The sequence below is a fragment of the Saccopteryx bilineata genome, chromosome 10 (assembly GCF_036850765.1).
Source record: "Saccopteryx bilineata isolate mSacBil1 chromosome 10, mSacBil1_pri_phased_curated, whole genome shotgun sequence".
Classification (NCBI taxonomy): Eukaryota; Metazoa; Chordata; class Mammalia; order Chiroptera; family Emballonuridae; genus Saccopteryx; species Saccopteryx bilineata.
The window spans coordinates 21565373-21579207 of record NC_089499.1 but is presented as its reverse complement, the minus strand read 5'-3'; the positions used below and the strand labels follow the sequence as shown (position 1 = coordinate 21579207).

General features: G+C 44.2%; 1 protein-coding gene and 1 non-coding gene across 2 annotated transcripts in view; both read left to right on the top strand.

Annotated features, from left to right (window-relative positions):
* LOC136313985 (uncharacterized) overlaps positions 1 to 13835 on the top strand; it is a 601801-nt gene that overhangs the window by 383142 nt on the left and 204824 nt on the right. The window lies entirely within an intron of this gene.
* On the top strand, positions 8125 to 8200 carry TRNAG-GCC (transfer RNA glycine (anticodon GCC)). Its single transcript has one exon. It is a non-coding gene; the product is annotated as a tRNA-Gly (tRNA).

Genomic DNA, 13835 nt, shown 5'->3' with positions numbered 1-13835 from the left:
GGAAATAAATTCTTCATTTATTTTTCTTTTTCAAGTAAGAGGAGGGGAGATAGAGACACAGACTCCTCCCACATGCACTCTGATCAGGATTCACCTGACAACCCCTGTCTGGGGCCGATGCTCTGCCCATCTGGGGCCATGCTCGCAACTGAGCTGTTTTTAGTACCTGAGGTGGAGGTTACACAGAGCTGTCCTTAGCACCTGAGTCCGATGCACTCAAACCAATGGAGCCATGGCTGCAGGAGAAGAAGAGAGAGAGAAAGAGAGAAAAGAGGGATGGGGCAGGGTGGAGAAGCAGATTGTCACTTCTTCTGTGTGCCCTCATTGGGAATTGAACCTGGAACATCCACATGCCAGATCTATACCCTACAACTAAGCCAACTGGCCAGGGCCAAAATGAATTATTCTAATGACCTGAATGAATTTGGAAGTGGAGTCTTCTTTCGTTGAGCCTCCAGTTGAGATTGCAGGCCTGGCCAAAACTGCAGAAGGACCAGCAAAGCTCTACCTAGACTCCTGTCCTATGAAAACTATGTGCTAATCCACATGCGCTGTTTCAAGCCATTAAGTGCGTGGTAATTTGTTATACAGCAGTAGAAAATTAATATAGCAGTTTGCAGCTTACCATGGAAAGGGCAATAGCCCATGCAACACATAAAGTGGAGAGACATTTACTTGCTTGAATTCCTTTTAGGGAAAGCACTCGAGTTGTTTATAGTTGTTCAGAAGAAAAGACTTGATTCACTGAGTCCCAGAGCTACCCCCACAGCTACTGTATAACCCAAAAGAAGATGGTGGTGTTGTCTTCACGAGGATAAAAGTGTGCACTTAGAGATGTTCTAGAGCTCATCCAGATTTTGAGCTCTTCTTTCCTGGCACACGTTCCCTTGAAGTTGACACCTTCTCCCTGCTCTGCTGTCTATCCCACAAGGAGGCTGGCTGCCGGAGTCTGCTCCCGGCTAGACGCTACTAAGAGGAAGCATTGGGAGGCCATTGCAGAGAGAGCATGATGGTGGGAATAAGAGTTGTCAGAGACGGTCTCCTGGTTCTTCTCTGGTTCTGGTGGCATCTTAGGCAGCAGCTGCCTGTCCTTCAAGTCTCCAGTTGCCACAGGGATGGCCTGCTGTGGTTTTCATTTCTATGCCTGCAATGTGCAGTGTGGTAGCCACTACTATATGTAGTTATATGGAGAGATATAAATTTAAATTAATTAAACTTAAAGAAAATGAACTTTTCAGTTGCACCAGCCACATTTCAAGTGCTAGTTTAGCATGGTCACTAGTGACTTCCATATGGCATGGTGCAGATAAAGTTCATTTCCATTATCTCAGGAAGTTCTATTGGACAGTGCTACAATAGAGAGTAATCTAGTCTATGGGATCCAGTAGCAGTACTGCAGTACTTCCTCTCTTTGTCTTTCTAGTCTATGGGTGGGAGTGGCTTTTTGATGCTGCTAATCTCAGAATTGTCTCACTGTCCTCTGGGTTCTTAGTATTTCTATCACCTATATAACTGCACCTGTTTATTCTGCACTGAGTCCCTCTGTTCTAAACAACCAAGTGGTTCCTTCCTTCCTCCCTCCTCCCTCTCCCTTCCTTCCTTCCTTTTTTTTTTTTTTTTTTTGTATTTTTCTGAAGTTGGAAACGGGGAGGCAGTCAGACAGACTCCCGCATGCGCCCGACCGGGAGCCACCTGGCATGCCCACCAGGGGGCGATGCTCTGCCCATCTAGGGCATTGCTCTACTGCAACCAGAGCCATTCTAGTGCCTGAGGTAGAGGCCATAGAGCCATCCCCAGTGCCCGGGCCAACTTTGCTCCAATGGAGCCTCGGCTGCGGGAGGGGAAGAGAGAGACAGAGAGGAAGGAGAGGGAGAGGGGTGGAGAAGCAGATGGGCACTTCTGCTGTGTGCCCTGGCCGGGAATTGAACCGGGGACTCCTGCATGCCAGGCCGATGCTCTACCACTGAGCCAACCAGCCACGGCCTTTCCTTCCCTTTTTAAGTGAGAGGAGCAGAGACAGGGAGACAGGCTCCCACATATGCTCTGATCGGGATCCACTCAGCAACCCCATCTGGGGCCAATGCTTGTATCAACCAAGCTATTTTTAGCACCTGAGGCTGATGTTCTCAGACCAACTGAGCTATCCTCAGTGCCTGGGGCCATGCTCAAACTAATTGAGCCACTGGCTATGAGAAGGGAAGAGGAGAGAAGGGGGTGAGGATTGGGTTGAGAAGCAGGTGGTTGCTTTTTTTGTATGCCCTGACTGGGAATCGAACCTGGGACATCCATATGCCAGGCTGACACTCTGTCCACTGAGGCACCTGGCCAGGGATGCTATTTCTTTCTTGATAAGACTTTGATTGAGATACCAAAAGAGGACTGGATAGGATAGTCAACATTTCTATATTGGCTCCCATTATTATATAACAAATTGTCATCAAACATAGCAGCTTAAAATAAGAAACATTATTTCACAGTTTTTGTGAATCAACAATCTGGGTACTGGGTGGTTATGGCTCAGTCTTTTATAAGATTGCTGTCTAAATGTTGGCAGGAGCTGAAGTCTTATATGAAAGCTCAACTGGGGAAGGATTTTCTTTCAGGCTCACTTCTGTGGTTGTTGCCTGGTCTCCGTTCTTCACTGGCTGTTGCCTGGGACTCCTTGCTACTTGGGTTTCTCCATAAACTGCCTGAGTGTTATATGTCTTGGCACTGGCTTCTCCCAGAGCAAGTGATCAAAGAGAGAAGAAGAGAGAGAAATTGAGGGGGAGACAGTATCCAGGATAGAAGATGTCATCTTTTATAACTTAACTTCAGAAGCGACATACCATCATTTCTACTGTATTTATTGACCACACACACAGACCCACCCCAATATAATATAGGAGGCAGCACACAAGCTGCGTATACCAGTAGGCAGGGTTTGGTAGAAATCATCTTGGAAGCTGCTTCCCGCAAGTGTCCAGAGATGTCAAGTGGGTTTGATCTATGGGAGATCGTCCCGCCTTTCTGTGACTTAAATTGGAAGTGGAAAAGTCACACAGAAAAGGGTAAAAGAATATCTTGATGTAGAACACTTTGATGGCAAAAGGCCACCACCTCAGTGACACTCTGTCAACTTTGAATCTCGTGTGCCATTCAGATGTCAGAGGACAATGATCAGGGTTTTTAATTCAAATCCAGGACATGATGGAAAATTGTCAAGATGTTATAGTACTTGCTCTGGAAAACACCTGGAAAGCACTTGACCTACTTAAAAATCAGGATGTGGGGCAACATGTCATAGCATTCAGGTATCATATTTAGTCCAGAAGGACAAAAAAAAAAATGTCTGGTTGGAACAAAATTTATTCTAAGCTTTCAGGGAGACTGGTTCTGGTTTAACATTCTTACATGATGGTTTGGCAACAGCAGCTCCATTAAGCCTCAGGTAGCTCTTGTCTGAGTAGGGGTTTCTGTAAGGAAAGATTTAGAAAGCACAGTTCTCTATCTGTCAGCTGACAGATGATTAAGTCAGGGGCTGTGTGGGTGGGCGAGGATGAGAGCAGAGAACACCTTCATTCCCGCTCTAGACTGTGGTAAGGACATGTGGCAGCCTGTTGAATGCGAGCCTGCTGCTCTTCCCCGACGCGAGGGAACCTGACAGAAGTGTCACTGAGGCTCATGTGTTCACATGGATATGTGCAGTTCTTGTCGCTTCCTGTTGAAAGAGCTCTCATCTTATCCCCAGTCAGTTCTGTTTATGTTTCGCTGAACACAATCTGCCTGAGAAATGGCCCTGCTCAAGGAAATTGCCATTTCAGAGAGAAATTTACTATCTCCTATTCTGAGTAGAGAAGGGATATCTAAGAAGCATTTTTGTTTTCCTGAAGAGAGAAAAAAAAAAGAGAAACAGACAGTGAGAATCAGAAAGGAAATTGAGCCTGAATTTAATCCAGGATATGAAGTAAAATTTTTCCGAATAAACTTCAGTGACTAAGGATTTTTTTTTTTAATTGAAAGGCATTTTCATGTTTGCGAGTTCTAAGCTGCAAAAATAAACCCTGGAAAAAGATTGCCTGGGGTAAGATTTAATTAAACATTGTACAGTAAATTAGCATAATTTGACGAGGATCGGCTTCAGTTCCTAGAAACTGCAGAATGCCGAAATTTTAATTTGTAATACCTTTTAAAATTCACTGTCTCATTTCCAAAGTGTGGTTTTAGAATATGAAAACTATAAACAAGGTATTACTAAGCAGAAGGCAGTGTATTAGAGCAATGACTTAACCGGCTGTGAGAGGCGAGGAGGGTCTTAATGCAGATAGTAACCTTTTCTAGGATGGATTGTCCTTTGTAAGACAAAATATATGGAAAAAGGAGTTGAATTCTTCAGCTTGAAGCAGGGAGGTTATCCAGTATTATCCTACTAATAATACTTTTCTGGGTTTTGACTTAACCTGAATTCAAGGAGAGGTCTGTCCCCACTTTTCCCTCACTTCTTCTTTTTTTTTTCTCTCTCTTTCTAAAGAGAAAGGCTATTGTACGTAGTATTGGGGGTGCATTCTCAGCACCAGGGACATAGCATGGGCCATAGGGGGCCTCACTGAGTGTGCGTTGAATGAAATTCTGGATGTTGTCATGCCCCACGTGTGAGTGGTTTCCAGGAGTGAAGGTTAATGAGACCTCAGGTAGCTTTACTTACCTGTAGCCAATTTCAGAACTAGAGACAGTCTCCCGACTCCACAGGGACAGTCCTGAAAAATCCCACAGTGGGAAAAGTAATGGTTGAAAAAACCTTAAATGAAAGGGGACTCAGAATTCCCTTGATGATTTTTAAACTTATTCTACAGGAGTTATAATAGCCACTAGACTCCTTTCCATTCTGGGTCTCTTAATTGCTAAGAAAACTTCACAGTCCCCCTACCTTAAAGTTTCAACGTCATGTTTTCAGATAGTAGTGACCTTAAAAAAAAATCAGTTATTTTACCAGCAAAAATGGGTTCATTCGGGAACAGCAAAGAATTTGTTATGCTATAGCAAAAGCCATATAGTCAAGTCCAACAAAGGAGAAGAATGCTTTTCTCTAAAGCAGAGGTCCCCAAACGACGGCCCGTGGGCCGCATGCGGCCCCCTGAGGCCATTTATCCGCCCCCCCCCCCGCCGCACTTCCGGAAGGGGCATCTCTTTCATTGGTGGTCAGTGAGAGGAGCATAGTTCCCATGGAAATACTGGTCAGTTTGTTTATTTAAATTTACTTGTTCTTTATTTTAAATATTGTATTTGTTCCCATTTTGTTTTTCTACTTTAAAATAAGATATGTGCAGTGTGCATAGGGATTTGTTCATAGTTTTTTTATAGTCTGGCCCTCCAACGGTCTGAGGGACAGTGAACTGGCCCCCTGTGTAAAAAGTTTGGGGACCCCTGCTCTAAAGGAAGAGGAGTTCAAGGTGTTGACAGTTTCTCAGGGCTGAATTACTGGAGTAGTGGAATGTTTGTAGATTGTGCAATGTACATCTTTTTCTGCAGGGGCCTGTAACTGATGATTCTTTCCTGTTGATGATTCTTCTGTTGGGGTCTTGTTATCAACACTTCCTGTAATTGACTTGGCGTGGTACTGTGTGAGAGCTCCCCCTTCTGGCCTCCTGCCTTCACGTTAGTGAGGTTTCTCCTGTATTCATTTTCACTATAGTGTCTTAGTGTCTTGGTGTCTTGGCACTGACGGTTCAGAAAGGACTCTGGCCTGAGCTGGTCCAGGTGTTAATCTTTTAGCTGCTGGGTCCTGGGAATGCCTGTGGTTCCTGAAGTGTCTGGGGAGGGCTGAGGAGGGGAGGTTGCTGAGGTCATCAGCTGTTTCCCAGTCAGTACAGGCATATTTTTTAATAATGAGTATGTTGCAACTACAGTGTTCTGGGTGAATACTGGTATGCTTATAGTGTTGCTTTACTTTTTTTTTTTGCCAATCCTGAGCATACTTTTTCTTTCCTCTGTATCTAGAATTTCTCCTAAATATTCAGTGCCTTTGGGATTTTACTGGAACCTTATAGCACAAAAGCTGTGGACTACATATTCCCACGACCCACCCCGGGACCCTCACTGGTCTCTAAAATGCAGAATAATGCAGGTGTTCCTATTTGTCTGATATAAATATATGCCGAGGGGAGACACCACCAGCTAGTGCACATAGCACTGTTTCTTTCCTCCCAGCAGGCAAGAGGATTTAATGTGAAGGCCTGGGTTTCCCCTTCCCTCAGGCTGCTAGGCCCAGTAGTCGGCCATCCTTGTAGGGTGCCAAGCAGAGGTTCTAAAGACAGGAGGAGCCCAATTGCTATGGACTTCTCCAGGATTTCATAATAAAAAAAAATTAGTAGAAAACTCATTTAATTTTGGTATATATATTTATAGTATCTCCGATGTGTAGAGTTTAAAGTTTTAGTTTTGAAGGATATAGAGAGTGGGGAGTTTACAACACTCTTTTACAGTAAGCATCAGTGCCTACAACGTTTCATCTGGCCCTGCCTGCATCTCATCTTTTCTCTTCTCTCTTTCTGGGTTTTATTGCCAACAAATCTCCGCTGATTCCGCCTTCTGAGTTCCCTCCGTTTTTTTCTCCGTAAACTCTGGCTTCTGTTTCTGCTAATTTCCCCCAACTAGAGTAGTTGGCAAGTCACTTCAACGGGAACCCGAATTCTTGTGGGTTTGCTGCAAAAGGTTATACAGAAGTAAAACCGCATCTCCTGGAGCTTTGCATCAGGGTAACTCAAGGCCAGGGAAAGGTTGTGGTTTTGGAAGATGATCACTTTCACTCTCCAAACGCCAAGGGCATCTTTTTTTTCTTTTCTTTTCTTTTTTAAAGGAGTCCTCACTTTTGTTTATGTGGGATGTTGTCCAGGGCACAGAGAGTCTCCAGCGGGACTTTGCTGGCCTTTTGCTTTCTAAGTGGTGGCTGTAAGCAAACACAGCGCTCGGGTCTCCGTGCTGAGGTGACCTGTGCAGCAGCTGGGAAGAGGACAGGGATGTCGAACTTCTTTCCCAGTCCACTGTTTAATAGTTTTGAGCTTGGGTCCTCACAGGCAGGGGTCGTCAACACACATAAAGTGCACGCCGGAATAGCCCTTCACTTTCCTTACGTCAGTCTGTAAACTTCCTGGAGAAGAGGTGGGGGAGGGGCCTTCCTCTGTACGATGTCCCCAACACCCTATAAATCAGCAGCTGGCCCACGACAAAATATTTTTAGGCCGTAATTCTTCACACTTTCCTTAGAGCCCATGGCCAAATCTCAACTAGCTACTTAAGGATCCATTTTGGGGTCCTTTAGAGAAGACACTCTACAACAAATTAATTTTGAGAATCTGTGGTTGTAAGTTACATGAGGATTTGAATTAAAGTGCGAGTCAGAGCCCCAGCTTCATAGCCTGGCTTCCTGGGATTCTCAGTTCCCCTCTCTCCGGCTGCGCGGACTTGGGCAAGCCTTGTCCTTGAAACCTCTCTGAACGTCTGTTTACAAAGTAATCGCACCTACCTCATGAATTTCTGTCAGGTATGAAAGAGAGGGTTCTCGTAAAGTCCTTAGAACAGCCCTGGTGATAATAAACACTCAGTAAATGTAAGCTGCTGTTGTGTGTGTGGTTGTTGACGGGGCGGGGGGCTAAAAAAATACCTTTCCTCTCACCTTCTAAATTCTTCAAGCTGGGAAAATAATGAAATTAACAGAGACCGATTACCAAGAAAAAATGTACAAACTTTTTTTTATGGATATATGTGCCAGGGGCAGATGAAACCTGAAAAACACTGAATAGTTGAGGTTTATGTGTCTATGTGGAGAGAGAGGGTAAGGGTCTGAGATTTCAAAGGAAACAGGCAATTTACACGTAGCTGAGAAACAGTGGCACACGAGAAACAGTGGCACACAAGTGGCAGGCCAATTCCTCCCAGGCCGCTCAGAGACAATGGGACAGGAGAGGGGCGGAGGGGCAGGTGTCTCCTTCACAAGTCCCAGGTTTAGAGCCTTTCTCTCTACGTTACAAAGGCGAATGTATTAAGCTGCCCTTCCTGGAATAAATCTTTCCACCTGAATCTCTTAGGTAAGAAAGGGGGGCCGTCCAAAGTTCTTTCTGCAAAACCAGATTAAAATCAGTATCCCAGGCCCTGGCCGGTTGGCTCAGTGGTAGAGTGTCAGCCTGCCATGTAGAAGTCCCGGGTTCGATTCCCGGCCAGGGCACACAGGAGAGGCACCCATTTGCTTCTCCCCCCTCCCCCCCTCCTTCCTCTCTGTCTCTCTCTTCCCCTCCCGCAGCCAAGGCTCCATTGGAGTGGGGATGGCCCGGGTGCTGGGGATGGCTCCTTGGCCTCTGCCCCAGGCGCTAGAGTGGCTCTGGTCACGACAGAGCGAGCCCCGGAGGGGCAGAGCATCGCCCCTGGTGGGCAGAGCTTCGCCCCCTGGTGGGCGTGCTGGGTGGATCCCAGTCGGGCACATGTGGGAGTCTGTCTGACTGCCTCTCCCGGTTTCTAGCTTTGGAAAAATACAAAAAAAAAAAAAAAAAAAAAAATCAGTATCCCAACTGGCCCATTTCTGGGGGTGGCAACACTTTGGTCTCCTGCAATGATGATGTCACTTCTGTCATCATTCTAAGAATTTTTTTTATTAAGGCTACCAGAGACTAGGTTCCCCAGAGGAAAAGCCTGAGAAAGGGACTCAGGTACAAGTTGGGACTGAAGAGCGACTCTTGGGTCAAACAAGTAAAGGAATTGAGAGAGTTGGGAAGGGACAAGAATAATTCAGGCAAAGAGGTGGTTCTAGCTGAGGTCTCACCTCAGCCCAGTCCCATGGGGAACGACAGTATGAATCGTACCAAGAGCTGCCCGGCTGTGAGACAAGGGGACCAACCTGTACCCCCCTGAAACAGTCCGTCATTGGCTTCAGGCTGCCCCTAGTGGGGAGCATGACTCTCGGAAACCTCCAGGGGAGGTGACCCTGAGAAGGGGATTTAGATGAATTAGCCAGAAATTGTCATTGTTTTGGAACCAGCAGCGAGATTCTGAGCGCATCTCATGTGGAGAAACATTTCCATTGAAATGGCTGTGCCTGCCGAAGATGAGCGCATCAAAAGCGCCCCGGAGAAGCTGGAGGGAGGACCTTTCACAGATGTGCTCAGGGCTTCGTGGTTGGAGATCAAGAGCACTCAGTTTGGGTTTTTATTAGTATTTATAGTTTGCAACTTCTTAAGGCTCCTGAACAGCCTCCCAGAGCTGGGATTCGTGGATGGATAACTGGTGAGTGGAGTGATTCATTTGCCTGTATTCCGTCGCTCCCGGGTGCCCAAACTCAAAAAATCACACACAGCAGGGGGCCATAAGGTGTTGCATGCTTCATGGTTCTCAGTGTTTGAAACCTGCTATTTTGAGGCCCGGGGTTGTTTTCTTTTGCTTTGTTTGCTCTCTTTAGGAATGAGGAAAATTGGATAGCTGAGGAGATCAGAACCTGCCGGGATTGTTAAAGTGATCGGAATATAAAGTACAATTTTCCAGTCCCCTCCCTACCGACTGCTGTGGCGCCACCCTCCTTCTCCTCCTCCTCCTCTGGCTTCCCATGCCATTCATTGAGAGAGAATCTTTCATTTTGTACCATGCTGGGTTAAGTTCTTCCATTATATTCATTCACGGTGCTTAGAATTGATGTAGGACAAAAATGCTTCTCATGCCCAATGAAGTTTTTTTTTTTTTTTTTTTTGACCAAGTAGAGGAAAGCATTTTAATTAGTGCTGGAACTTGCAATTAATGTGCTCTACTTTACCAGTTTAACCTCGGATTCTGGAGTCTAGGATTAATGAAAGCTTTTGAGCATATGGCTACCTCCTCCTTATCCACGTGTGGTGTGCCCAGTGTGCCGGCCTATCCTCTGTAAATATTTAAATCCCAGACTACCCTGCCCAACGTGTCCTCACCACTGCTTCCCACTGCCAACCGGTGACTATTCAGGGTGCCGCGATGACTAATCTTAATATAAGCCCTAGAAAAATGTACTAAAGAAGGGAAATCAGATAAGATAGAAGAGAGTAGGCCCTGGCCGGTTGGCTCAGCGGTGGAGCGTCGGCCTGGCGTGCGGGGGACCGGGTTCGATTCCCGGCCAGGCACATAGGAGAAGCGCCCATTTGCTTCTCCACCTCTCCCCCCCCCCCTCCTTCCTCTCTGTCTCTCTCTTCCCCTCCCGCAGCCAAGGCTCCATTGGAGCAAAGATGGCCCCGGCGCTGGGGATGGCTCCTTGGCCTCTGCCCCAGGCGCTAGAGTGGCTCTGGTAGCGGCAGAGCGATGCCCCGGAGGGGCAGAGCATCGCCCCCTGGTGGGCGTGCTGGGTGGATCCCAGTCGGGCGTATGCGGGAGTCTGTCTGACTGTCTCTCCCCATTTCCAGCTTCAGAGGGGTACAAAAAAAAAAAAGAAGAGAGTACCTGCCTAAGCTACATAAGGGTAATTTTAAATATTTTATATGTTGGAATATCTATGCCATTGTGTGCTTGCTCCCTTCATCTGTGCATGTTAATGACTCCCAAAATACCATCAGAGAAACCAGAATTAAAATATATGTGTGTATGTATGTGTGTATGTGTGTGTGTCTGTGTGTGTGTATTCCATTTAGAAGCTTTGTGTGTGTGGTTTTTAAAATTAAACTTTTTATTTTCTAATAAATTTCTGTTTACATGAACATTACAAAGATCATACAAAAGATTGCCACATGGCCCTATTATAATCATCTTACATTAGGATGGGACATTTCACAGTTAATGAACCAATATTCTAGATTATTGTTGACTAGAACCCATACTTTATGTAGAGTTCCTCAGTTTTTATGGAACATCTTTTCCGTTTTGTCCCAGCAGCCCGTCCAGGATACCCCATCACATTCAGTTATCATGTCTCCTGAGGCTTGAACTGTGGTAGTTTTTCGGACTTTCTTTGTTTTTGATGACCTGGACAGTTTTGAGAAGCAGTGGTAGATGTTTTCTAGACTGACCTTTCATGGATATTTGTTTGACTTTCTCTCCTGAATAGATTGTGGTAATAGGTCCACAGATGATGCTAGTCATACCATCCCAAGAGTTTTTGCTTTCCACATGACTTCTGACTGATGATGTTAAGCTTGATCACCTGGCTGACGTAGATTTCTCAACCATAAAATTACTCCTCCCTCCTCTTCCCATACTGTACTCTTTGGAAGGAAAGCATTATGTGTGGCCCACACTTTGGATGGAAGGAGTAGGGTGTTATGCTTCACGCCTTTGAGAAGAAGTATCTACATAAATTATTTGAAAATCTTTTGCACAGGAGGTTTGCCGATTTTTCCCTATTTTATTTTATTTATTAGGGTGACATTGTTTAAAAAAACCATACAGGTTTTAAGTGTACAACTCAATAAAACATCATCTGCACACTGCATCGTGTGCTAGCCACCCAAAGTGAAGTCTCTTTCCAGCCCCATGTATACCGCCTTAGCCCACTTCTACCTCTGCCATCCTCATTTCCCTATTCTTCCTTATTTACTTAATCATGTGTTTATATCAGTATGGACATATGGATGTTTACATGCTGGGTTATATGACCCAAAACTATGATAGTTGTTTTGTCACTCAAATCGTTCCAGTGTTGGCTATTGAGAGGACTTCCAGCTGGCTCTTGGATCTCTTTGACATAACTCCCATTATTTTTTATTTTGAGCACCTCCTCTTTTTCTGATACTACAGGGTAGTCCAACCTCATCTTGTATATTCCCTGTCCTGTCCCTGTCCATTCATTTCTCTAGGACTCCTGGTTCGTTATATGGTTAAAAACTTAGATCTGGGCACTAGATATGCTCATTGTTATTAGGATATCATTTCTTTAGGTTCACTTAGCAATTAAAACTTGGAAAATATATATGTTTACTAAACTGTGTAAAATATATATGTTTACTAAACTGTGTGTGATGTATATACACACACATCAATAACTCTTTTTATATTTATCCATCTGTCTCTATATTAAGCTAAACATGAGTTCATACTGATGTCTCCAACTCTAATCCAGATTCATTCTAACCTCCCCTTCCTTCCTTATCTGTAATCTCCCACACTAGCAATGAAAAACCTGCTTTCTACTATCTACCATACATTTACTCCGATGTTCAGTCCAAGCATACATGTACAGTGACTTCAGATTTGGTAACCTCTACTCCTACAAGAAACAACTGTATCAACTATGGTGCGATACATATGTGCAGTTCCTTTAACCTGATGGTCTCCACTCATTTGCAAAGTTACTTAGAGCCACACCAATTTCCTCCACACACTTTAGTGCAGTTGTCACACATTTGTTACATAGTAGATTCCTTTTCTTCAATGTGATTTCCATCTTGGAAAGTCAGATTCCTTTCACCTTCCTGTGATGATCTCAAATAACTCTGAGCATTACCTGATACTCTCACCATAAATTGAATACAGAACCAGTACAAGGAAATGAGAAAGACATACATTGAGAAACATTTAAAAAGTTGATGACATGTAAACAACCAACCAAACGAAACCAAGTCTAAATCGCAGCCTTGCATGTTTCTAAGTAGCTGGGTCATCTGGCAAGTCACTGAAGTCCTGTTGGTCTTGGTTTACTTCTTATCTGTAAAATTAGGTCAAGTTTCTCTGGATTGTCATGAGAATTGAATTGAAAACTAAAAAAGTGCACAGAAATCTAAGTGCTATAAAAGACTTTTGAGTACAATTATTGAATGAAAAAAGATAAATTCAAAACTTTTGACAAGAAGTGGTAAGGTCAAGGATGTGAAGTTAGGACTTTCATAGAACTGGCTTATTCATTATCGTTCTCTAAAGTTTAAATGAAGGGGCGGTTTAAATGGTTTATTTTTTCAAGGAACCTCAGGGATCTCTCAAAGGTCTTGGTCTTGTTAGATTTCTTGTTGATCTTAAAGTTGGAGTTTTAAGAGTTTAAATAGTATTATATAATACCATTTGGAGTTTTTTTGGTTTCTTGGCTTCTACTCTTACATACCTATAACTAACTTATTTTTCTCTACTCAGTGACAACTTAGACCTGTTTACCATGTCGCTAGGGTGTTCATTCTCTTGGCTACATGTAACTAGAAACCATAGTGAGACTCAAAACTAAACAGGATATATATCCTCTGGATATGTCACTCTTAGATTGGGTGGCTACATAAACTTGTAGAATTGCTTTATTATATAGGGGTAGACAAGTCCAGTAACCCCGGCAGCAGGACCAGTGAAGAGGAGGGAGGTGGGTAGAGCCTATCCTTAAGGCCAGTGGTCCTCAACCCCCGGGCCTTGGACCAGTACCGGTTCGTGGGCCATTTGGTACCGGTCCACAGAAAAAGAATAAATAGCTTACATTATTTCCGTTTTATTTATATTTAAGTCTGAACGATGTTTTATTTTTTAAAAATGACCAGATTCCCTCTGTTACATCTGTCTAAGACTCACTCCTGACACTTGTCTCAGTCACGTGATACATTTATCCATCCCACCCTAAAGGCCGGTCCGTGAAAATATTTTCTGACATTAAACTGGTCCGTGGCCCAAAAAAGGTTGGGGACCACTGCTTAAGGCCACCCATGTGCACTGAGCTTGCCAGGCATACCATTCCTATATAATTATATCAATGTGAATAGAACCCCCAGAACAGAACAATGTATCTTCTCTAGAGACGAGGACTGTTTTGTTGGTGGTAGAGTAGAGATAACACATTGAAAAAACACAGACACACTCACCCAAAACCCTTTGACTACTGTGTTGCTTATGATTTGATTAAAGATGGCTCTGTAGTGGATTTCATTCTAATTCATCTAACATTTCCT